We start from the raw sequence: 24,637 nt of genomic DNA, 5'->3' as shown, positions 1-24,637 counted from the left end.
TGTGGGTGTCTGTCCAATGAAGGAAGAGTTTATTCCAATTGGTTAGAAAACTCATAACTAAGCAGTAAAAGAAGAGAAGATATAAACACTCCCCACAACAGATAACCTGATTTCATAGTAAACATTGGAGATAAAATATTTAAAGTCATTAATAAAAAATGATAACTAAAACAAACATCACTACTAAATAAACATGGTCTTAAAATGGTAATGCCAAACTCTGTAGAACTTATAGTAAAACTGGAGTATCAGCACATCAGTCATAGCAGTGACATGATGATGTGCACAGAGGTTTATCTATGCCAGGGAAGCAATTAGAAATGAATTAGTAAACTATGGCGTATCCATCCAACAGAACATTCCACAACAGTTAAAAATGATAGTTACGAAGACTATTCTGACATGGCAGTGTTCATGGCGTTGTGTATTTCGTAATACACAAGAGCTGCAAAGAAAACAGAGACAGTTTGACTCTGGATGTCATGCTACGGGTGAATCTTTAATATGTTTTATTTTTATTTTTATTAGTGTGCTCTACTGCTCCAGCAGCATAAAAGTTGATCATCCTTTTTAAGGCTATGTTCTAAAGTTCTGTATTAAAATGCAACATGATCTCTAGCAATTTCGTTTTTGCCTGGCATTATTTTTTTAATTTTAAAAATATCCCTTTCTCCTCCTCACACAAATACTGTACATATGTGTTTGTGGATCTGTGTGACTATGACTCATTTATTGCATTTATGTAAAAAGTAAGAAATTACAAGTGGATTCCAGGTAAAGATGGCAGATTGAAGGTATACGCACATATTTTTTCCCTCTCAAAATCCCATTAAAACAACAATATAGGGTTTCTTTAAAAGGCGTAAATAATAAGAACAGAGAATGAAAGAGAGGCCAACATCTACAAAATTTTGGAAGCTGGAAAGCAGATGGGTAAATAGTAATTGACTACCAATGCTGAGAAAAATGCATCAAGCTGGTAATAGGGAAAGTTGAGAAGCAACCCAATTTAGACCATAGAACCCCAAGGGGATCAGGATTGGATAACACCTCTGAAAACAAAGGTGAAGATGATGCTTTTAAGGAGCAGGACCACCGTTGAATGTGTTCCTCAGAAATAGATCGATTTCCAAATTGCTTCCCTCACTCTGTGGGACAACTCTCTCTCCCCCTCCCAGCTCAAGACTGGAGTTTTATTCTCCATAGAAGATAAAGCAAGTATTCTGCTTTGCAAAATAGGGAACCTGATAAGATAAATGTGCCTATTTGCCTTTTAGAACCATCACCTTGATCCCTGGAGTGAAAGGTTTGAAAGGTGAGATGGAGCTGGAAGGTAGGAAAACCAGTTCCTGACTTGTGAAAACCAGGTAAGAGATTATTCGGAATGGGAAGCACTGGAGAGAGATTACTTTAGGAAATAGAAATCACAGGCCTTAGTAAGTAACTAGATGTAGGGGCCAGGCAGGGAGGAATACGTCAAGGACGATTCCCAGACTATTGGATGATTTCTACATGGTCCCTCTCTTTCTCTCTCATTATTTTAAGTGTTTCAATGCTTTTGCGATAAACCCTGGCAGCTCAAATCTTTTTGGAAAAGAAGTGGAGAAAACCTGCCTCCGTAATCATCTCCATGCTTCCTCTACCCCATGCTCCATAGCAGGAATTAGCTTCAAGGAGACTAGGGAGAGTGCGTAAACTACCATTTGTATCAGGTACTTATAAACCAAGCAGTAGTAACTTGGGATTTCACGTGTTGAATAAGTAAATGCAGAATGTTGTCTTTTTCTGTGCAAATTAGCCATTCCTATTATGTGCCATGGAGCAGGACACATGGAGAAATGACTCCATTTGTTATTGCTGTTCAAGTCATTTGGGGACTAACAGTTTACCCTAGCATCAAACCTGTCCCCAGTACACTCCTCCACCCAAATTGTTGATAATTCTTATTGATAATGTTGCTGAAAAGCAGAGCATGGGGAGAGGGAAAGGTCAAGTGAATTCCTGCTTTGCCTTATCTGGGCAACACTTCTTTTAAGTGGCATTTACTGGTATTTGGCAGTAGAATGAGGTTTTCTGTGTTTTATCATAGAAGGAATCAAAAAATAAAGACACTGATCTTGACAATGGCGGAGTAAGGCACCTAAACTCAGTTTATCCATTACAAAGTTAATGTGTCTCATTATTGTGGCCAGTTCCTGGAAGCCACGTGCAATTGAGCCTTACAAATTTTTTTTTTTTTTTTGAAACAAGATAAAATCCCTTTTCATTATGGCCAAGAAATAACTGTAGAAGAATGTCTGTGTGGCTCATGCTGCCACATCTTTGTAGGAGAGCAGCTGGTAGCTCAATGGCTTTCTTTCTTTTAAAAAAGTGCCTCGTGCTCGGAAGTTTCAGCAGGAAGCTGCCACTGCATCATCGAGTCATGTCACATATTTTATGGTGCTAAACTTTGCCGAAGGAATTGAGAAACAAAAATGAAAGAAAATTGATGCACTCTATGAGTCAGTGCTAGTGAACAGAAGTAATGGGTGGGCATAAAACTCAGCATCTCCTAAGAGGGAAGGGTGCATAGTCCTCGTTGACATTCGGAACTTGAACATTAGAACCATTTCAGAGCCTGGAGGAACGATAATGCTCAGCGGAGGGTTTATCGGTGGTGGTAGGATCTGATCACGAGTTCGTGGTGCAATTTCAGGGGGATAGAGTGTGTAAGAGAATGAACTCAGATGAAAAGGCTTTGATTCTGAACGAAGATCAGAAATGATGTGATGGGTCCCTTAGAAATGAGAAACAAGAGTCAGCTCTGATGCTTTCCACATGGCCGTAGGCATGAATGCAACAAAACGCACCTGCCCTTAACATGTAAGGAAAGAATTAAATCCATTGCACGATTATAAAAAGGAGAGAGGATACTAGAGTAATTAATAAAAAATATCAATATAATCTACATATAAAGAGTGCTTATAAATAAAGAAAGAACATTCTAAAGATACGTAAAGAAATGACACAAACACTGAATTTTTTTTTTTTTTTTTAAAGATTTTATTTTTTCCTTTTTCTCCCCAAAGCCCCCCGGTACATAGTTGTATATTCTTCGTTGTGGGTCCTTTTAGTTGTGGCATGTGGGACGCTGCCTCAGCGTGGTTTGATGAGCAGTGCCATGTCCGCGCCCAGGATTCGAACCAACGAAACACTGGGCCGCCTGCAGCGGAGCGCGCGAACTTAACCACTCGGCCACGGGGCCAGCCCCACAAACACTGAATATTCCACAAAAAGAATTCCACCCAGTGAATAGACAGGCTTAACCTGAGTAATAAATAAGGAGTGTTAAGTAGAACAGACGCGAGGGATCATTTTACATCTTTTATTTTGATAGAAAATGATAGCACAAAAGATGCATTTGAATGGCCAGACTTTTATATTGTTGGTGGCAATACATTTTTATAAATCTCCTTTTGGAAGCAATTTGTCAAGAGGCATAAATACATTCCTATCTGGTAATCAACATCTGAGGCTCTTTCCTGGGTTTAATAATCCAAAAAGCAGGGAGAAGGTGCCTGAATGGAGGCGTTAATTTATCTGTGTGTGTTTTTAAAGTTTAAAGTTGGAGACGGCCTTAATAACCAAGGTGGGACAGGTTAAATAAATGGTAACATATCTATAGCCTATATGAATTAATAAATGTTCTAATTATGACAACTTTGTAGCAACATAATGGCATCTGATTAGATGGAAAATAAATAAGAAGAGTATGTAATGGGAAATATACTGTGATTATGGGCATGAAAAAATAACAGCTAACCTTTAATATAGTACTCTTTATTGCCAGTCACTTTATTAAGCACTTTGCATTGATTATCCTATTGAATCTTCATAACAGCCCCATGAGGTTAGCATCTCATTTACTCATGAGCAAACTTTGACTTGGAGAGATTAAATTATTTGCTTAGGATGATAGAACCAGTAAGTATTAAGTATTCCTAAGTGTTCCGGCCTCAGCTCTGGAGTTCTTAGCCAATACTCCACATCACCCTTTCTGTAGGAACAGAAGAAAAGAACTGGACAAGAATATAAAAAAATTAAAATAAGTATGTTCAGCTGGTGAGCTTATCACCCAAATTTTTTGGATGTTAGGTTTTTTTTCTAATAATATAAAATATTCTCTAAAACCCCTACTTCTGATGAAAAGGAAATGGATACAGATAACTGCACTAAATGGATGTAATGAAGGGAAATGGCAACTTGGTCTCATTCAATCTTCCCCAAGTATTGGGGAAAAAGCAGCTCTAATCATCAACCGCAACCATATGTTATGGTGGAAAGGACGAGTCAGCTTATTACTCTGCTGCAGGCATCTCAACCTCAGCCCCACCACCTTTTGAATTGAATACTTCTTTGTTGTGGGGGCTGTCCTGTGAATTGTAGGATGTCTAGCAGCAGCCCCAGCTTCTATCCATTAAAGACCAGTAGCACGCTCCTTCTAAGTTGAGACAAGCACCACTGTCTCCAGACGTTGCCAAATGTCTCCTGGGGGAAAATTTGTCCCTGGTTGAGAACCAGTCTCTTTCTTTAGGCCTCCACATGGCCTTTTGATGTTAACAGAGTTATCCAGAGTGATTTTCCTGCTGGAAAGAGGCCTTTCAAGCAGTGACACAAGGATAACCCTTGGACAGGGTTGACTCTATTTCTCAGTGAAAGTTGACCACTTGATGTTTACATGGCTGGGTCAGCCTGTTGAGAATTTCTCACTTTTAGTTCCATTCTCCAGGGACAGCCTGAGGCCCCGCACAGCCCTGAGATCCTGGCATCTGGTAGACCACGTTTTCCCCTTTACCGGGTGGGAGGGATCTTACCTCGTTGAACCCCTGTTTTATCATCTCTAAAGGAGAATGATAATAGTTACTCTGAAAAATTGCAGGGAGGATTAGAAAATAAAGTATGCAAAATCATCAAGAAATTTTAGAATGACCCCAAGGGGTTTACAAGATGGAGTAGGAGGATGCAGAGATATACAAATGTAAGGGTGGTGTTGGGTGGGGGTTCTATGAGTACCTCCCTGCTCAGATGAGATTGGCTTTTCCCAGTAGATGTTTCCTTAGTTCCCCGTACCTCTCAGCATGGCGCTCATCATAGTTTAATAGATTTTCCATCAAGACTACAGGTATGAGGGCAGGGACTAGGTCATTGCCATAACCCTAGTTATCTGGCATGATGTCTGGCTTACATTAGGGATACAAAAAATGATTTTTAAAATAGTCAAGTGAAGAAATAACTATTGACTTTACAGAATGTGATGAAAAGAGAGGAGGGAATAATTAATTCTGCCTCAATCAGGTGCAGAAATGTAGTGATTAAAGTGGCTACATTTGTGTTGGGTCTTTAAAGATGAGTGGGATTCCTCCAGGCAGAACTAAATAGGATGTTCCAGGCAATGGATAGTACATGCTATGGCCTGACTGTAAAAAGCTTTGTGTCCCATGTTCAATGGCTTGGAATTCAACCTGAAAACCACAGAGGGTCTCACTGAGAGGTTCAAAAGCAGAACTGTCACTCTCAAATTCACAAGTGTTGCCATGCAGTCAATAACTACTTTTTTATAAAAACTATATATATTTAAAATATAGAAAAGATCAAGCATATACAAAAGTAGAAGGAATACTATAATCAACCCCCGTGTATCCACCACTTAGTTTCAAAATATATTAGCTCATAGCAATCTTTGCCTCATTTATACCTCTACCAACTTCCCCTACCATGGGTAATTTTGAAGCAAGTTCCAGACATCTGTAAATATCTCCTTTTGTATCTCTAAAAATAAAGGACTATGATTTAAGCACAACCATAATACCCTTATCAAACTTCTCTCTTTCTTTGTCTTTCTTCCCCATTCTCTATCTTTCTTCTTCTCCCTCTCTTTGTCTCTTTCTCCAATTTACTTGTTGAAGAAACCAAAACTTTTGTCCTACGGAATTTCTCACATTCTACATTTTGTTGATTATATCTCCATGGTGTCATTAACATGTCACTCTGTCTCCTCCATTTTCCCTAAGCTGAGAGTTAGATCCAGACGCTTGATCCGATTCAGGTTTGATTTTGTTTCCTTGCAAGACACTTCATAGGTAGTGTGTCCATCCATTGGCAGGTTCTTAATGTCCGATTGTCTTTCTGTGATATTGACAACCATTGATGATCATTTCTTGGATATATTATTTCACTAGTGGTAAAAATTGCTAATATTGCCTCATTCTATCTTCCTTGATTAGTAGGAATATTCTACAAAGAGAAATTGCCCCTTACCTCCTACTTTGTTACCCTGAGGGACACCTTACACAGGAAAGGCTTCATTTCTTTCCTTTATTTACCAATATTCAAAAGAAATCAATTGGTTTCCTAACACCATCCAAGCATACCCAAAATGTTGTCTGTCTTAAATATAATTATGACCTCATGAATGGATTTAAGCGTATTTGATGTATTTCATTCCATTGCAATTATTGTCCTTATTGTCTCACTGCCTTTGACTAGTGGACTCAAGTTGGGTCCTGAGTTCCTTTGCCATGACCCTAGGAGTCTTTGAGAGCTCCCTTGTACAATAGGATGTCTTTGAGAGCTCTGGTACAATAAGATAATTCAGGCTTCATCTTGTACCAAGAACTTTTCTTGATTTTTTTTAGAGGAAAATAGTACTTAGAGACCATGCTCTGTATACCAAAAGCGCTTACTGTTATTTTGTTGACCATCGTTTCCAGTTCTTTGCAAATAACAGAACTAAGATATACATTGCTTTAGAGGTGAAATGCACCATGAATTTGAATTTAGGACTACAAACTTTTTACTAAATTTCTTCAATAGCGTCTTTCTCTCCTTAGTCTTCTGTCGAAAATCCTGGTTCCATTTGGCATTGCTAACCTCATTAGATATTTAATTTTTCCCAATGTATGCAACAGTCTTATAATAACCATACAAACATTACCACAGAATATGATTACCAAAAGGAATTGACAATTTTTTGGAGTCAACTTCGTATATCGTATCAGAGATGTACAGTTAACTCACTGTGTTTGAAAGTTACTTGAAATAATTCCAGTCTTTGCTAATGTCAGCAACTTAATACATCGTTAGATTAATTTGTTTTATTTTTCATACTACTTTTAAGAAGTTCTTTTTAAAAGTTAACTTCGTTTTATAATTACAGTCATGTGCCACATAGAAATGTTTCAGTCAATGACGGACTGCATATCTGACAATGGTCTCATAAGATTAGTACCACCTAGCCTAGGTGGGTAGTAGGCTATACCATCTAGGTTTGTGTAAGTACTTGCTAAGATGTTCACATAATGATGATTTATCATGTAGCGATGCATTTCTTAGAATGTATCCCTATCATTAAATGACACATGACTATATTAAGACAGTGGTATGTTCCCAGAATTGAGCCTATAAAGCAAGGCATATTCAATTCAGAGAGAGTTTAGATTTTCTCCCTGTCTCTTCTCCCCTGTTTCTTGCTTCTGTAGCTTTTTAAAAAATACATATCAAATTTTGTGCATATTTCTATCCCTTCTTTTTCTTCTATACTACAGACCTTTTTGTCACTTTTCTTTTTTCACTTTAAAGTACATTTTCTATATCCCATATTTCTTATCCTTCCATTAGATGGATATATGTTAGTATTCAAAGCCCAATCTTTGCGGCCGTTTCCCACCAACTTTTGCTATTATAAACAGTGCTACCAAAAATTATCTTTGGCATACTTCTTTTTCTATTTTTGTCTGTGTATCTTTGAGAAAGATACTCAGCAGTGGGGTTGCTGGGTCCACGTTAACTACCCAAGTAATTTTGCTATATGTTGCCGAGTTCTCCTCCACACTAGGTATACATTGTTGCACTTTTTCCAACAATGCACAAGAATGCTTGTTTCTCCACAGTGTTGCCAATAGAGAACTTATCATCTGGATTTTTGCCAACCTGATAGGTGAGAAATAGCATCTCGTAGTTTTAATTTGCATTTCTGTTGTGACGCTCAAGGTTAAGCATCTTTTCATATATTTATGGGATTTTGCTTTTATATTTTGTGAACTGTCTGATTCTATTTCTTTCTCATATTTCTAATAGCATTGTTGGTATTTTTATTCTCAATTTTTAGAAGATTGTTCCTATATGAGTGATATTAATCCTGCCTGTGTGGTTTCAGTTGCAAATACTTTTTCCAATTTGTCATTTGACTGTGACTACATTTTAAAACAGAAATCTATACATAGTTTGCAGTTTCTAAGCCAGGTTTATGTTATAGATTTCATATTAATGTGAAGTAGAAGTGATACAAAGTAGTCTTCTTAAATCGCTGAAAAATAAGTGCCCCCATAGAGGCTATTACATCACACTGGAGCCAGATAAATTATTTAAAACATCATTTGAGGGGCTGGCCCGGTGGTGTAGCAGTTAAGTTTGTGTGCTCTGATTCAGTGGCCCGGGGTTCATGGCCCAGATCCCAGGTGTGGACCTAACATTGCTTATTAAGCCATTCTGTGGCAGGCATCCCACGTATTAAATGGTGGGAGATGGGCACAGATGTTGGCTCAGGGCCAAATTTCCTCAGCAAACAGAGGAGGATTGGTGGCCGATGTTAGCTCAGGGCTAATCTTCTTCAAAAAGAAAAAATCATTTGAGTTTTCTATCACTCGTAAGGTATCTTAAGACAAAGAGCAGGATTTTATCACCCCCGCCCCCCATGACAATTTTGCATGGATAGCATCAAAATAGTGATTTACAACAGTGATAGTGATTTACAATATCTATATTTTATTTTCATGTCTTTTAAATCATTAACATTTAAACACCTGGAACCTGACTTTTGGTGATTAACCTTTTAAAAATGGATAGTCTATTTGCCCACGTGTTTCAAAGGTCTTGGCATCTCACAATAGCTCCAAAAATGTTTAAAGATAGAGCATAAAAGGGAAAAAATGAAGAAGAAAGGGAAAAAAAAGAATATATAAATGGAGAGTGGACAGGAACTAGAGAATCAGACAAATTTTCTCACGTAAAGTGACATTTTCCACCAAGATGCTTATAGTGAAGAAGAATTTTGTTTTCTAACTCTCTGAATTCTTTCCTTAAGAAAAAAGCATCAGGGGCCAGCCCCTGGCTGAGTGGTTAATTTCGGGTGCTCTGCTGCGGTGGCCCAGGGTTTTGCCAGTTTGGATCCTGGATGTGGACCTGGCACCACTCATTAGGCAACGTTGAGGTGGCGTCCCACATGCCACAACTAGAAGGACCCACAACTAAAATATACAACTATGTACTGGGGGGATTTGGGGAGAAAAAAACAGAAAAAAAAAGAAGATTGGCAACAGTTGTTAGCTCAGGTGCCAATCTTTAAAAAAAAAAAAGAAAAAAGCATCAAAAGATGTTCATATTCAAAACATCCCTAAGAAGACACTATATAAAGTAAATATTTATCCTATGCTGGTGGTACCCAGGCGTGCTGCATTTGGGTAGGAAACCCGGCTTTTTAAAATGGAGTCGATATGGATTGGAGATGGACACGGCCATCTGTGCTTGAGAAGATCGTCTCTCTCTGTCTCTTGAGGACTCTAGCAGTGGATTAATTATGGGAAGGACATGGTGGAGCCTGGGAAGGTGAAAGGGAGGCCAACCAATGATTCAGTGAAACTTTGCCATTGTGAGTTATGAATGAATATTATGCAAGTTGAACTGTTGTAAGTGGAGGCAAAGAGGTGGATTTTAAAGAACATTAAATTTGAAACTGACAACCTTACAAATTCTGTGTGAAGTAGAAATCTCCAAACAAACATACTTATATAACATACATATGAATATACAAAATGTATGTAGATAAATACACAGATAGATGTGATGAATTACTCTTTAAAATTTAGTAGAAAATTATAGCTTTAGAGCTCAGAAGCTAGAGAAAGGAACAAATAATATTTATTGGGTACTACTGTATGTGAAAATTTTTGTATACCTGATCTTATTTCAGTCTTTCCAAAGTTTCTAAGAGGATTAGGCCATTTTGTGGCTGAGGGGAAAAAAGCTCCATACAGTTAAATACTTTTCCACAGTTTGCTCACGAGAAGTTAGGAGGCTAGAACCCAAGCTTGAGTCTACAGCCTGTCATTATTTTGTTTTTCCATTATACCTGCTGACTTTAAAATATATTTATAGTTTCCCACACTACTGCAATGAATTTGTGTCTCAAATCTATTTGTTCTCAACAAAGAGCCACAAGACACTGAGAATCGAGACCAAGTTTTATTTTTCATTAAGTGGAGTTATGAGAATAAATAGGAAATATTGCTAACATAGAATACAATGCACCCTTCTGCTCAGGAATGAGTTAGAAATCCAAAGAAAGAACAAAGCGAGCCACAGCTAATAACTAGATAGTTTTTGGACCGAAGCAACGATATAAGGTTTACTCACTATTGATGCTCTGTTCATGGGGTTGAGGAAGAGCATACAGCTCTCTTGGATCTCTTATTGGAACAGCAATTACGCCACATCAGAGACAGGAAGATCTCTTTTGTTTGTAAGACAAACTACTTGGGTTACTTTATCATGACTCTGTAAGGATCTAAGAAGCATAGTTGTAATAGAATTGTGAAAGGAAGATGTAATTTGAGGATCCTCCATTATGTTGGAGAGTTTCCATTTACTTTACTTAAAGTATTTTGTGAACAGTAACTAAGTTATTTAATAATTGACAGAAATCCTGTCTCCATCTATTCTCTGACAAGTTACCCTATCCAATATAAGATTTTTAAAATCTTTGAACATAGATTAAACAGATAAAAAATATTTTGAACAGAAAAACTGAGCACTCCCCATATGTTTCTAGATCTTTTCAAAGAAAAGAAGTGAGGCATAATTTTTGGACAGGATAAAATGCATCTTACGTCTAATTCTGGACCACAAAGTTTTTTACTTGACCGCTTCAGTCTGCGTCTTCATTTTTCTTTGGACATGTTTTTTTCATAAATAAACTTCATTTATTTTTCCATAATACTTACCAGTCTGCATGAGCATTTCAACTCCATCTCTCATGTTATTTGATTTTGTAAAAGCCAGTGGCACAAGTTCTGATTCTCCAAAGTAAGAGAATCATCCCCAGATGTTGGGGATAGTCTTTGGTGTTTGGACTAAGGACCCACATGCAACTCCCAGCTCTATCCTCACTTAAGTCACTTAACTTCTCTGAATGTCAACGACTTCACATGCAGAATCATAGCACCCATACACATTTGTGTGAATTACATAAAATCTTTGAAGTAGAAGCAGTTCTGCTAGTGTGGAAGCTAAGTAACTACTGGTGAGAAGAGGCATTTGCCTAGAAGCCTTTCCACAAACTATATTTTAAAAAAAGAATGACTTAACTCCAAGCTTTACATAAGCAACTTGGTTCAAAGCTTCATGAGCTTGGGTCCTGTTTATTTTTTGCTCACCCCAGAAATTGCAGGACCTAGCACACCTAGCCTTGCATAGCACAGGATCTCAAAGTCAAAGCTGTCAAGTAAGGAGAAACATTAACCAATCAATCAATTATCAAGTACTTATTGAATGCTTGCAATGCACGTGTGTGTGGAGAAGATGGGAAATATATGGCTGCTTTATTACTCCATTGTAAGCTCTATGAGAACAGTTACCTGGTGAAATTGGCTCAGCTCTATCTCTATAGATCTACAGTATCTAAAACAGTTTCTGGTATAATATAGATGCTCAATAAATATGCGTAGAGTGAATGATTCCTTCTATCAAGTGTATATGACAGTGGGAAGGAGAAAGTAGATGTACAATAAAACTTTGAGAATGAGGCAGTCCCAATCTGTGGGCATTGGAGATGCAGATGTGAGCAAGACTTCCATAGAGGAGGTGAGTACCAGCTACCGTGATCACATGAGTGGGCTTTGGGGAAGCAGAAAAGAAGCAGGATGGCCTTCTCTGAGCAGAACAGCAGTTGCAAACACAGAGAAGTGAGTGCAAGGAGGGTGTGGACGGAGACAGATGTAAATAACAATAGAGCTGGCCATCCACAGTGTTCCTGGGAGGGGATTTGTCACTCAGGAATATCTTACTCTGTTCTGTCATGGATTGATAGATGGGATCAGCCATTTAGATTCTGTCCATCTCAGCAGTTAGGTGATGTCCTAGTTGCAGCACTTATCACAGAGGGCCCTGGATATGACAGTGTCTCTAAGATTTTTGAAACGTGGAAATTGCCATTTCAAACCCTTAAATTGTTTTCTGTCTCTCAGACTTAAATTTGCATTTATCACTGTAGCTGGGTGTCTCTTTTTCCGTGGAAATCACTTAAAGGGCTCTTAGATACCAGAACGTTAGACAAAATCCCACCCAAAGACCCCGGAGAAAATGGAAACCTTGACCCACTTGAATGCAGGTGAGTGAGGCAGACAGCAAGTTTCACAAAGCCATGAACTGACCATTCTGTAGCTTTCAGGGGAGAAATTATGTTTTCATTATGTATATACCAATTTACTTTAGATTCATAGGTGTTCTTCTCTGAGCAGTCTATTGCTAGAGACATAGAATACTGTGGTGAGGACGTGTAGGCCTATGTTTAACCTCTTATCATTGAAAGACAGGCAGTAAAACTCAAATATACCAGGTATGAAATGGCTCAACATAAATTTAATTTTTTTTTTTGAGGAAGGTTAGCCCTGAGCTAACATATGTTGACAATCCTCCTCTTTTGCTGAGGAAGACTGGCTGTGAGCTAACATCTGTGCCCATCTTCCTCTACTTTATATGTGCAATGCCTGCCACAGCATGGCTTCATAAGCGGTGTGTAGTGTAGGTCTGCATCTGGGATCCGAACCGCCGAACCCAGGTCACAGAAGCAGAACATGGGAACTTAACCACTGCGCCACTGGGCTGGCCCCATAAACTTAATTTTTTGAGATGCAAAATGTGATGCTAATTTGTTCAATACCAAACAAAATACTGAGGTTGCACAATTCTTTCCTAATCTCTTTTAATTGTGGCAGTCGGGGGGCGGGGGGGGGGGCGGGGTTCTCTGAAAGAAGTGGACATTGGCCATTGTTGGTCTCCCTGGTGGGAGGCTGAATGTATGATCAGAGCCAATGAGAATTCTGAAGGTGACTCCAAGCTCCATGAGGGAAGGCATTATGCTGGAGAGATGGGCAAACATTTTCATCTCTCTGGTCCTCACTGCCTTTGGGACCTGAATCCCTGAAAAGCAGACATGCTCAGGATACTCCCCATGGAAGGAGGGGAGCTGTTCTGTTGCTTCATTGCCACACGGGAGTCACAAGCGAGACAAAGCAGCTCTCCTGCCAGGGCCAGTGCCGTCAGTTGTCAGCATGGACTGTGGTTAAGAGAGTGGACTCTAATGTCAGATGACCTGAATTCAAGTTCTGGCTTGATCCTTTGCGAGTTGGACAAGTTACTTTACCTCTCTGTGCTTCGTTCTTTGATGTAGAAGGAAAATACAGTGTCTGCCTCAACAACGTTGGGTTGTTGGGGAAATACGTGTAAGTTTTCCTTACCGTGCTCTATTTCTTTTTTTCTCTATAGCAGATATCATCCTATGATCTATAATTTGTTACACTTATTATTGTTTTTATTCTCTCTTTCTCCCCATGGGAATGTAAGGGCACGGATTTTTGACTGATGGCTAGTATAGAAATTTTTTGTATTATTCATGGTATAGCGCCTGGCCCACAAGAGGTACTTAACAAATGTTTCTTGACTTAATAAAGATTTAGAAAGATGCTCAATAAATGCAAATGGTTATTATCATGTTCTTTCTTCCCTTCTCTTACCCACGGCCTCCAGGAAAGTCTTGTACAATTGAGCCTGGTCTCTGATGTGTGTTGGACAATACAGAGCAACCTATTTCACGATTGGGACACCATGGCCCTGCTACCTCCACGGTGGCACTGTCCTGCCTGCACTGTGGGAGAACCACCAGAAATCACGGGAACCCCTTATGGAATTTAGTTCTGGTTTATAATCCAACAAAGTCTGGACATTTGTCTTTTACAAAGTAAGAGGAAACAAAGAAAGTTAATGCTACTTTATTTTTTTCTGCCAGGGATGTAGATTATCCCAACAGCGTTACAAGGAGATAAGGTCTACGACTACTTATGGTCTCTTTGTGGCAGATATTTTGTTTCACCCTTGAGATAACAAGATAATAAAATAGTGATAGCATTAATAACAACAAAAGGGTAGCAGATATTTATTGAGTACTCTTCTAAGCCCTTCACATGCATTATCACATTTAATCCAGCAAGTCCAAGTTAGGTAGTGACGTGGTCATTCTAGATGAGGAAACTGAGGCCCAGGAGTACCCACTGTCACTCAGCGAGAAAGGCACAGGAAGAGGAAGCATCCCAGGTAAGTCTGTGGCTCATAAACACAGTGTTATACTGACTCTAAATCTGCTCATGGTTCCAGCTTTTGAAGTCAGGTAATGATGGAGGAAAGGTATGCAAATCAATATTCACAGAACAGGGCTTTAGGAGGTGGGGTAAGGTGCTTGAGTTGGGGGAACCAAAGATGCCCAGGAAACTAAGAGGTGTTTCAGATGCGGTGACATTTCCTAGATAGCAGGAGGGAAGCCACAGTATTTCATAGGCCAAGAGTCCCACAGGGGACGTGAGGAGAGTCCACAGGCAACAGAATGTGCAAAGACAGAGATGTGGAAGCTGATGCCGCTTCCAGGGGATGCTGAAAGGGATAACTGGCTTTTATTTAAGTCTGAGGGATCTAAATTTTTGTGTGCATAGAAATCACCTTTGAAGCTATTGAAAAATGTAACTTACTGGGGCTCATTAGGTCCAGCCCAGAGCTCAGGAGGCTACTTTTTAGCAAGCACTCCAAGTGCTTCTGATGATATCCTGTGGCTCACATTTTGGGAAACGTGGCTATTTATGGCTTTTAAGAAAGGATAAAATAAAGAACGTGGTCACATCCCTGTTTTATATAATCTCTCTCATGGGGCTTGAAGGATGGCTTAGAAGAGGAGAGCTGAGGCAAGGGAGATCTTGGAAAGCTGACCCAAATAATCCAGATAAGAGAGGAAAATGCCTGAACCAGGGCACGGCTGAGGAGGAAGGAGGTGTCTTGGAAACAGACTCAGAGCTATGGGCAACTTCCCTTGTCTGAGATTCTTCACTCAGTCAAGTCATGACCCACTGGCTGGGGCAATGGTAGCCTGAAGGCCGGGGCCTGATGGAGGAAAACTCCATGTCAACAATAGGAAGGAAACATATTTTGGAACAAAATGAGGCTGACATGCAAGCAAAGTATGATTCGATCAGAAATATTTTGGGAAGTAGGGTTATTCAATCTTCATGACATTTTAACTTTCAAATAACATCTCGGGATATCTCATAGTTTATAGATACCCTTGATTAACTCCACAGTAGGCAATGCCAAAGCTGCGGCAGCACATCGTCATTTTAAGGGATGAAGTGAGTTGTATTCATTTATTCAACATCCACAGAGAACCTCCCATTGTGTGTAGAAATAGTGGCGGGGGCAAAAATGGCTCAGCATGCCCTGTGGGGTGGGAGTGATGAAATAGAATAACACAATTGATGATGCACCCAGTTTGAGGAGAGGCCCAGGTAGAAGCCTACAAGTGTTCAGACGTAGGAGGGATGGCTCCTGGCTGGGATGATAATCCAAGAGGCCATAGGCTTTGGAAGAGGGACCTTGAACATGCAGAAATTCAATGGGAAAGAGATTTTAGGCTGAGGAAATAGCTTGGGAGCATGACTAGAGAGAGACAAATGAGAATTGAAAACATAGGACACAGAAGCTCATATAAACTGAAGCTTAGGGTTCACAAATGGGTGAAAGATGGAAAGAAACAAGTAAAACAAACTACATTTATTGAGCACTTACCACGTGCTGGCAGTGCCCTAAGTGCCTTGAATATACTACTCTGAATCTTGCAGCAACCCTACGGGGTGGCTCCCAAGTTTGCCAGACAGAAGGGGTGAATAGCCTTAAATGCTGGCCTAATGAGCTGGGATTCATTCCTCGGCCAGTGATCTCACTGCTCCTCACTGCCCTAGTGTCCCATGGAGGTGCTTTGAAGACGCTCTGGGGTGTGAGGAAGGGAATTCAAGGGGCAAAGGCCCCAGCTTCTGAAGTCTAAACTTAAGATGATCTACTCACATCTGTTTTATTTTCTAGGCTGCTAAGTAAGGTTTTGTTTGGAGAAAATATTACTTTCTTAATTTTTTTTAAGTCTTTAAATTATTTGGAATAGTGGAGTATCATGATAAAAGTTGAAGGTATAAACACAAGATTAATTCAGGAGTATGTGTAGGATAACGTAAAGAGGAAAATCAGCTTAAAAGTTGTATAAACAGTCAGTCAATAGATAATGGAACCCAGTGCTGGGGCAATGACAGTGGTTATGGTGGGGTGCAGTGTGGGGTATGAATGGATCTAGAGCTAAGGCATGAGTGGGCTCCAGATGACTTGGAAACTGAGTGGGGAAAGCACAGGGGGAGGGAAGAGGACAGGATGGCTCTGATGTGAGCAGAGTGAGTGAGGCTCAAGGGATGAGGGGAGGAGATCAGGTCTGGCTATAATCAGGTTCTGTTTCATTACACTTTCCATCTTCTCTCTGTGCAGAGGAGTCAACTTTCCCACTGGGAAGGACTCTGCAGTTACTCTACACCCAGCCCAGCATTTTCAATGAAGTAAGACCTTAATAAATCTGTACTGATTTAATTTGACTATTCCATGACATCATCTCAAGTTCAAGTTTTAGACAAGGTGGAGACAGAAGGTGCCTTTCTTTTGACTTGAAATGGATGGAGAGAATGAGATGAGCTTCCAGACAGATCTCAGGGCATGGATTCACACGGCAGAGTGATACAGCAGAGAAAGCAATGGCTTTTGCAGCCAGACGGACTCTGTTTCAAATCCCACCTTGTCTATTTTTAGATGTGCCACTTTGGGAAAGTTTTCTTAACAGTTTAGAATCTGTTTTTGCATTTTTAAAATGGGGGAAATAATATATGTCTTCCTAAAATGTCACGATAATACATTGTGATAATTTGTGTAATGCTCAGAATACTGCTTGGATATTCAGTAAGTGCTATGCAAATATTAGCATTCCCATCCCCTTACCAGACCATGTTAAAGAAATTATTCCCTCTCATACCCCTATCTGTGTCCAAGGTCATACAGCTTAACACCCTTACGGAGTGTTTGCGTACAAGGAAGGCTATTGGGTAAATTATTGATAACATGCATGATATTCTCTAAAGTGGGTGCAAAGGTGATAAATACACTAAACCAATCTGTGAATGAGGGTTGCATTCAACTCAGTACTGGGAGAAGGTAAAACCTTCCATCAGAGATGAGAGGACCCCACCAAGGACATGACATTTGATGATGGGTGCCACGTGGGAGGTCAGAAATCTCAGAGTACTGAAGTCATTTCATAAAGTGCTTTGTCTTTTTTTTTTTTTTGATAAGCTTTTAGGATTATTAGTATTCCTCTTCACTTTTGTTTTCTGAAGGATGGTGCATATATGTATAACTTGATTTTGTGAAAAACAAAACAAAACAAAACAAAAAAAACAGCAGTCCAGCTTCTTGATTTAAAAATAATAATTGTGAAACACTTGGAGGCAAAGTCAAATACTTAGGGTTTAATAGCAAAGTCATTTGTCATTTGCGTAGAGTACAAAGGTAATCAATCTTGCATTGTTTTAAATTCAATGAGTACACAGCAGTTGATGACTTTGCCTTGGATAATCCTTTTCAAATGCTATTTTCAATTCAAAAGTGCCTGCTGACTAATACTGGATTTCTCTGGTATGACAATGGTACACTGCCCACCGGAGGGTGGGTCTGCTGTGGAGACCAAAGGGATGCTGCTGCGGAAGCAGGAAGCGCCTGGGACTCCACCAGGTGTTCCCCACGAATGGTGAGGAGGTGGCCTTCTACTGAGAGCCTTGTATTTTTGGTTTCCCCAGGAACTGTCAAGTCCTGGCACCAGCCCACGAGGGCAGGTGGAATATGAAAGTGTTCCTATTGTGGTTTGTTGCAACTGGCTTGCATTGGCTTGCAAGATTCAATTGTTATATATTCAGATATTTTGGGAGCTAGTTGTTGAACTGTCCAGAGCTTGAAACGGAACTCAGTGGGAATATTTACACCGGGGAGATAGGCAAACTCTACAGGAAGTGGCCAGGGGAGAACTGAAACTCAGTTTTGCCTAAACACGTACTGTCAGGAACAGAGATCAATCTTGAAGAGTCTTTTGTTTTCGGTGAGATGTCCCTGAGCAAAGGAGTCCAGGACCATTCTCTGCACATGCGTCAACTTTCAATTTCTCTTGACTCTTGAAAACAGAGAAAACAAACAGCCCTTCCGTCCTCTCCATCTTACTTGAGGGGAATGAAACCTGCATCCTCAGACTCTGCTTCCCTAGGAAGTGCGTCTACGTTCTGCAATGGCCGTTTTCATGAGTTATTTCTACATTTTGACAGATTTTCTCGGAATATGATCTACCTCTGAAGAGTAATAACATCCCAGATGGCATCTTCAATGAGGTGTCTGAATGGCCGTTAATTCCGAATCAATATGATTACTCAGAGTGAGTTGTGTGTGTTTGCGGAGTGCGTCTATGGGTGTTCCCAACAGCAAGCTTGCACGATTTAAAGAGGAGAGATTCAAAGATTCTTTGAAAAAAACAGCTGCAGGGTGGGAAAACAGTTAGCAGGATGGGAAGGGTAGAATGATGAACGTGAGTTAGTTTGTATTGCATGGTACCTATTTAATCCCCAAAGTAGAAACTGAGGAATCATTATTTATTCACTCGTTCACATATTCCTTTTTCTTTCCTTCAAACAAATAATTTTGGGCATTAATGGCACTATGTTATATGGTGAGGAGAGAGCCCCAGGGAGCTGCCAAAAGGAGGAGTCAGCTATGAAACTAATTGCTACACATAAATTATTTAATTTCAACTGTAATAGGTTCTCCAGTGGAGAACTATGGGATGCGACAGGAACAAATAATAGGATCCCACCTAGGCCTATGTGATCAGAGAGAACTTCCTGGAGGAAGCAATATTTAGCAGTGATTTGAAGTAAGAGGAGTTAGCCTGATGAAAAGAGAAGGGTAAAGCGCTCCAGGAAGAGAAGTGTGATCAGAAAGGGCCTAGGTGTGTTCAGGGAGGGCAGAGAGCCAATGTGGCTGGTGTGTAGTAAGGGAAGAGGAGAGGTGGTAGGAAGAAGCCGGAGAAATAGGCAGGCAGCTATCCCGCAAAGTCTGGTAAGTACTTTCTGGTGGGGTGTTTATCCCAAGTTCAAATAACTAGCAGTGACATGTTGAGGGTTTTGTTTTTAAAAGCTATCTTGGGCTACTGGGGAAAATCAGAAAGAAGCAGGAGAGGGACGTGAGAAGATCCCGGATTCTTGAATTCATGCTCATCCATTCATTCTGCAATTCCCAGACATTCCCTAATGTCTCTAGACTCTGCCCCCACTCTGCCATCCTAAAACATTCTATGAGAAAGTGATGCACAGAAGTATGGGCACCGACCCAGCAATAGAGGAGTATGACATTTTAGAAAAAGGACTTCTAATGGTTTACCAACTTCTGATTTCTTTTTTTCTCTAAGCTACATGATACACAGATGCAGATTTTCAGTGTCTTCCACAGACCATCCCCTCCCTTGTTTCTGTTATATATTCGGGAGAATTAGTTGTGCAATTTCTAGCAAAGGGATCTGGTACTGCTGTCTTCCTCATCTGCCCCTTCACTTAAAATATTTCAATTGTGGCTATTCGTGTAGAGAAGCAGAGACTCTGCTCACAGGGAGGACAAGTGAGTCCTCACAGTCCGCATGATACAAGTATTCATTCAACAGTCCCAAATCAGTGCTAGCCTTGGGGATCTAAAGAAGAAAAGGCTATATCCTCTGTCCTCAGGGAGCTCGCAGTCTAATGGCCCATCGGATATTCCAAGATGCATATGCCACAAATGCAATGATAAAGGAAAACATGGGGTTTAAGGGGGCAGAAACCAGGAACTTGGCCTTAAATTCTTTCTGGAAGAACCAATAACTGTGCTGAAGCTTAGTGAAGGAGCGGGAGTTAAATGTGAAAAATGCAGCAGAGACTGGGGAGGGACCATTCCAGCCACAAGCAAAGGGGAGGAGGCAACAGACCCCGTTGTCCAGCTCTCTACTGCAGCACTCGATCAAATGCATATACCTACGTGTCTTTACATTTGTTCTGTCACCAGAGAGTGTCAGTTTCAGAAAAGCACGACACCTTTCTCCCATGGTTGTACCTTGAGGCAGCATCCCATGACAGAAGGAGAGCAATTTGTGGATCTCACAGAACTTGATTTGGTCCCCACCTCCCCCACTAGCTGTGTGATCTTGGACAAAGTACTTGAACCTTTCAGCTTCAGTCTTCTTGTCTGTGAAGTTGGACAATGGAGTTGGGGAGTGTTCACCTACATGAGATACTCTAGGCAAGGTACCAATGGCAAGAAGACATTCAATGGATATTGAAATGGACTAAGGTCATCTGATGATCCATGATCCAGCTGATATTTATGTTCATATATTTGTCTTCCATGTTTCTGGTTGTGTAGGCACAGTTATATTGAAAATAGCCTTGTAACTGATTTAAGCATCAGAACTAACCTTGAGGCAGTGGCTTCATCTAGAAAATGGAAACCTCTGTTAAGGTACCCTTCCATCTTTGAAACCCGAAGATTCTCATTCAAGGACGATGTTAGTTAATGGAACCACATGCTCCTCCCTCCAGCAGAGGGGAGAATCCATGTGGTCAGGGGACAAGAGACATGCATTTACCAGGTTATTATCAACTTTTTATTGGGATCTTCAGTGTAACATGGGGAATTTCCACTTTTGCCAGATATCATTTGAAATTCTACTTTCAATGGAAATGAAACTTTAAAAAGTTTCTCTTTCTAAATATTGGAGATTGACAGTAATTGCTTGCAGAAAGGGGTTTTAGGTCACTTCTCTAATTGATTTTGAATAATTGATTTGGAATATGTTTTATAAACTTGAATTCTGACACTCGTACCCAGAACACAATTTATTTCGTGTATCTAAGAACTACCAGTTTTAAGGTGTGCTATTTTTATACATACAACTAGAAAAGAAAAACTGCTGTCAATTAAACTATGACCCAGTGATTTCTTATCATGCTGAGTTTTTAAAATCTCATTGAAAGAGTTCTTTTAGATTTTTTAGACATAGGTTTTGTCACATGTAACTCTTGTGCATTTATTTTAAAAAGTGAAATAAATTGGGTAAGGCATTAATAAAACTTCTCCATATTCTGAGTAAAAATCTTCAGGGTCACTTTTCAATTCAGAGCTATCGATATGTGGTCTTTCCCAAGACCACTGGTGATATAGCATTTCTTAGAAGAGTGTACCATTATTGTAACCAGGATGCCCACCCCCCCAAGATACCAATCCTCACTCTGTGACTTTTAATACATCTAGACAGCCAATGACAACTGCATCAAGATTTCTGCCTGCCAGACCAACAGCACTCTGACTTCAGAGAAGTGAAAATGTAGAAGAAAAGAACAAAGTATATCAAGTGTGTCTGAGAATTGCTGAAAAACAGTAAAAATATGGTGCAGAATGTACCTGAGATTCATCAGCTGCTCTGGGGCTGATTTTGATCACTAGGAACCTGGATAATTGTGCAATGATGAGCCAAGAGCCATATTTTCAATTCTAGGATCAATATTTCACTTCATGAAGTTAGAAAAGGTCCATCATGACCATTTTATTGTTCCTGTTAAAATTCCATTCCGGACCCCAAACGCTACAGCATCACTTAATGCTGATCAAATTGCACCTTGGTGACATGCCCAGTGCCATGTGACTCTTCCAGGAAAATGGAAACATTCATTTGGTAATAACAGTAACTGCGAGAGCCCATATGATACAAAGGAAAACTTTTTTTCCCTCTGATTTTATATTTTAACTCATCAATTTTCCACTTCTATGTCACTTTGAAAATTGTTGCACAAACCTCTGGTGGAACTATGTGTATTACAAAGGCCTTTTACTTATTTTCAGCTCCTGCCATTTGTACTTCCCATTATGCACCTGACATGCCAGGTAACTGAAATGAGCTACAGAAGGGGGCCTCTGGGAACTGCCTGGGCATCATGTGATAGCCCCCAAAACTATAGCCACAGGACCCTGCGTCTCCCTGGTGAGTTATCCGTAGTTCCTTACTAGCAAGCTAACTGTGTTTGCTATAGCTTACTCATCTATTCTTCTATATATTCAGCAAAACTTATGGACTAGACTCTGTGCAGGTACCTGGGATTCAGTGAAACGAAGGAAATATCCCTGCCTTCTGTGAGTTCAGAATCTAGCAATAGGATGTATAAGATAATGAAAGAAGTCTGAAGTGTTTTAAGCGCTAAAATCAAGGTAAGTATAGGGACTAGGAGAGTGGTGAAGAGGGCTGGGACACTCGGATAAGAATAAGAGGGGGAAGCGGATCCGTCTTCAGAGGGGAAAGTAACATGAAATAAAAGACTACGCACTAGACTCGAAAGTAGTACAGAGAGATGCCATGTACACATCACCCAGCTTCCCCCAGAGGTGGCATCTGTCTAACTATTGTGCATTAGCAAAACCAGGAAACTGACATAGGCACAACACAATAACCAGTCTACACACCTGACTCAAAATTCACCAATGTTTGCATGTACTTCTTTTGTCTTTGGATATAATAAATGCATTTTAAGTTTGAGTGTTTTAGCACAGCAATTTGCAGAGCATGGGGGAAGAAGAAAAGTTCAGTATTCAAGCAGAGTTTCCTTCCTTGTCCAATGTCCATGTTGGTTTCCTTCCATGTCCAAGGAGCAGAGGTGACCTCACTCCAAAGGGTGGCACTGAGACAGGAGACAGACAAATCAAGAGCCGTCAATCCCAATCCCCATCTGGGTGGTATGCCAGTCAGGAAATGAGCCAGCTGTTGAGTTTTGCCAATGACATTCAGTATCACTTGTTTCATAATATGTCACTGGTGTCAGGTGACATTGGATTTCTATTTGAATTTTGATGAAAACGGTAATGTGTTAGAGCAGAAGGGTGCTTGGGCCTCGGGGTCAGACAAACCAGGATCTGAATCCTAACTGCCATTCACCACCTCTGTAACCGTGAGTAAATCACCTCATCTGAGGGTCAGCCTCTTCATCTGTGAAATGGGCATGCAAATAGCACCTTCTTGGAAGGAAGGAGGGCTTTTGGCACAACACCTGGCAAATAGTAGATGTTCAATGAATGAGGACGGTGATTCTATTTATCACTAACAGTCTTCTGTGACTTTCACATTCTATAGCCTAATGATATGACCCAGTGTTTACTTTTTTCTTTAAAATAATAGACTGACTGTGAGTTTGCAAAATGCTTACACATACGTATTTCTTGTTTCTTCTTCTCAACAGTCTTGTAAGACTCCTAAGGATGACTGGCCTGAGGTGACACAGGTAGTAAGTGGCAGGGCCAGGTCTAATCTTCCATCTAATGATTTGAAATTCCGTGTCCTTCCTGTGGTACACAGCTATCTCCCAGGTGCCAAAGGGGTTGTCAAGATTCTTCTGAGGAAGAGAGATGAAATAGCTCTGGATAATTTAGGGGCAAAGGAAAGAAAGCTTTCAGGTTTATAACCCAGCCAAACGCGGCATGTGAGTTCATTCCCTTCAGGGGTGCACTCAGGAGCATTTGACAGTGATGTTGAGTTTTGTTTTGGTTTATGTGTTTCCCGTGGCAGAGAGAGGATATTTTCGTCCTTTCTCCTGTTCTCTGCCAAGTCATCTCTTTGGTAGCCTATTAACTGAGGATATATGGTGTGTTTCTCTTTTCTGCTCTAACCCAGAGTGTTAGAGTGAAAAGATACCTCAATAATAGATCACTTTTTAGTTTCTGTTGAGAACTTGTTGTTTCTGGGGTAATTAGGAAGCAGCTTGGCAAACATTATTGGGCAGAGGACAAATAGGGAACACACATAATTATTTCTCCTAGTTAGAGACCAGGAACTGTGTTTGTCCCTTTGGGAAAGAAACATAAAACACCTCCAGTAAACATCTCCTGTCGGGTAGCTGTTCTCCACCAGAGGAAAGCGTCCACAGCTCCTGGTGCAGAAACATGGAGAAACATAGCTGGTCTATCATCATTAGCCTCCATCCTGCCCAATCTTCATTCATAAAAGTATGGTCTCTGCCCCATGGAGTTGGTTCAAATTGAAGCGTGGTGTGGAATGTGCTCTGGTGTGAGGGGATGGTGTGGGGTGTGGGCTGGAGACACAGGTGGACTGGAGTGGAATCCTAAATCCTAGATTGCCCGTGTGACCCTGGGCAAGCTTTCACAATCCCTGAGGCTCCTTTGTAATTCTCCATTTATATAACGTGGGTTCTAATACATCCTTTCAAGTGTCAATATGAAAATTCAATAAGACAATGTATGTTAAATGCCTAAAGTAATAGTCTGGCATATAATAGGTGCTTGATACCTGTCAACCTCAGCTCTTTCCTCTTGGTATGTTTCTGTGCATGTCCCACAGGCAAGCAGTAAA

The sequence above is a fragment of the Equus caballus genome, chromosome 3, assembly GCF_041296265.1.
Source record: "Equus caballus isolate H_3958 breed thoroughbred chromosome 3, TB-T2T, whole genome shotgun sequence".
Taxonomy (NCBI): domain Eukaryota; kingdom Metazoa; phylum Chordata; class Mammalia; order Perissodactyla; family Equidae; genus Equus; species Equus caballus.
This window is presented reverse-complemented; position numbering follows the sequence as displayed.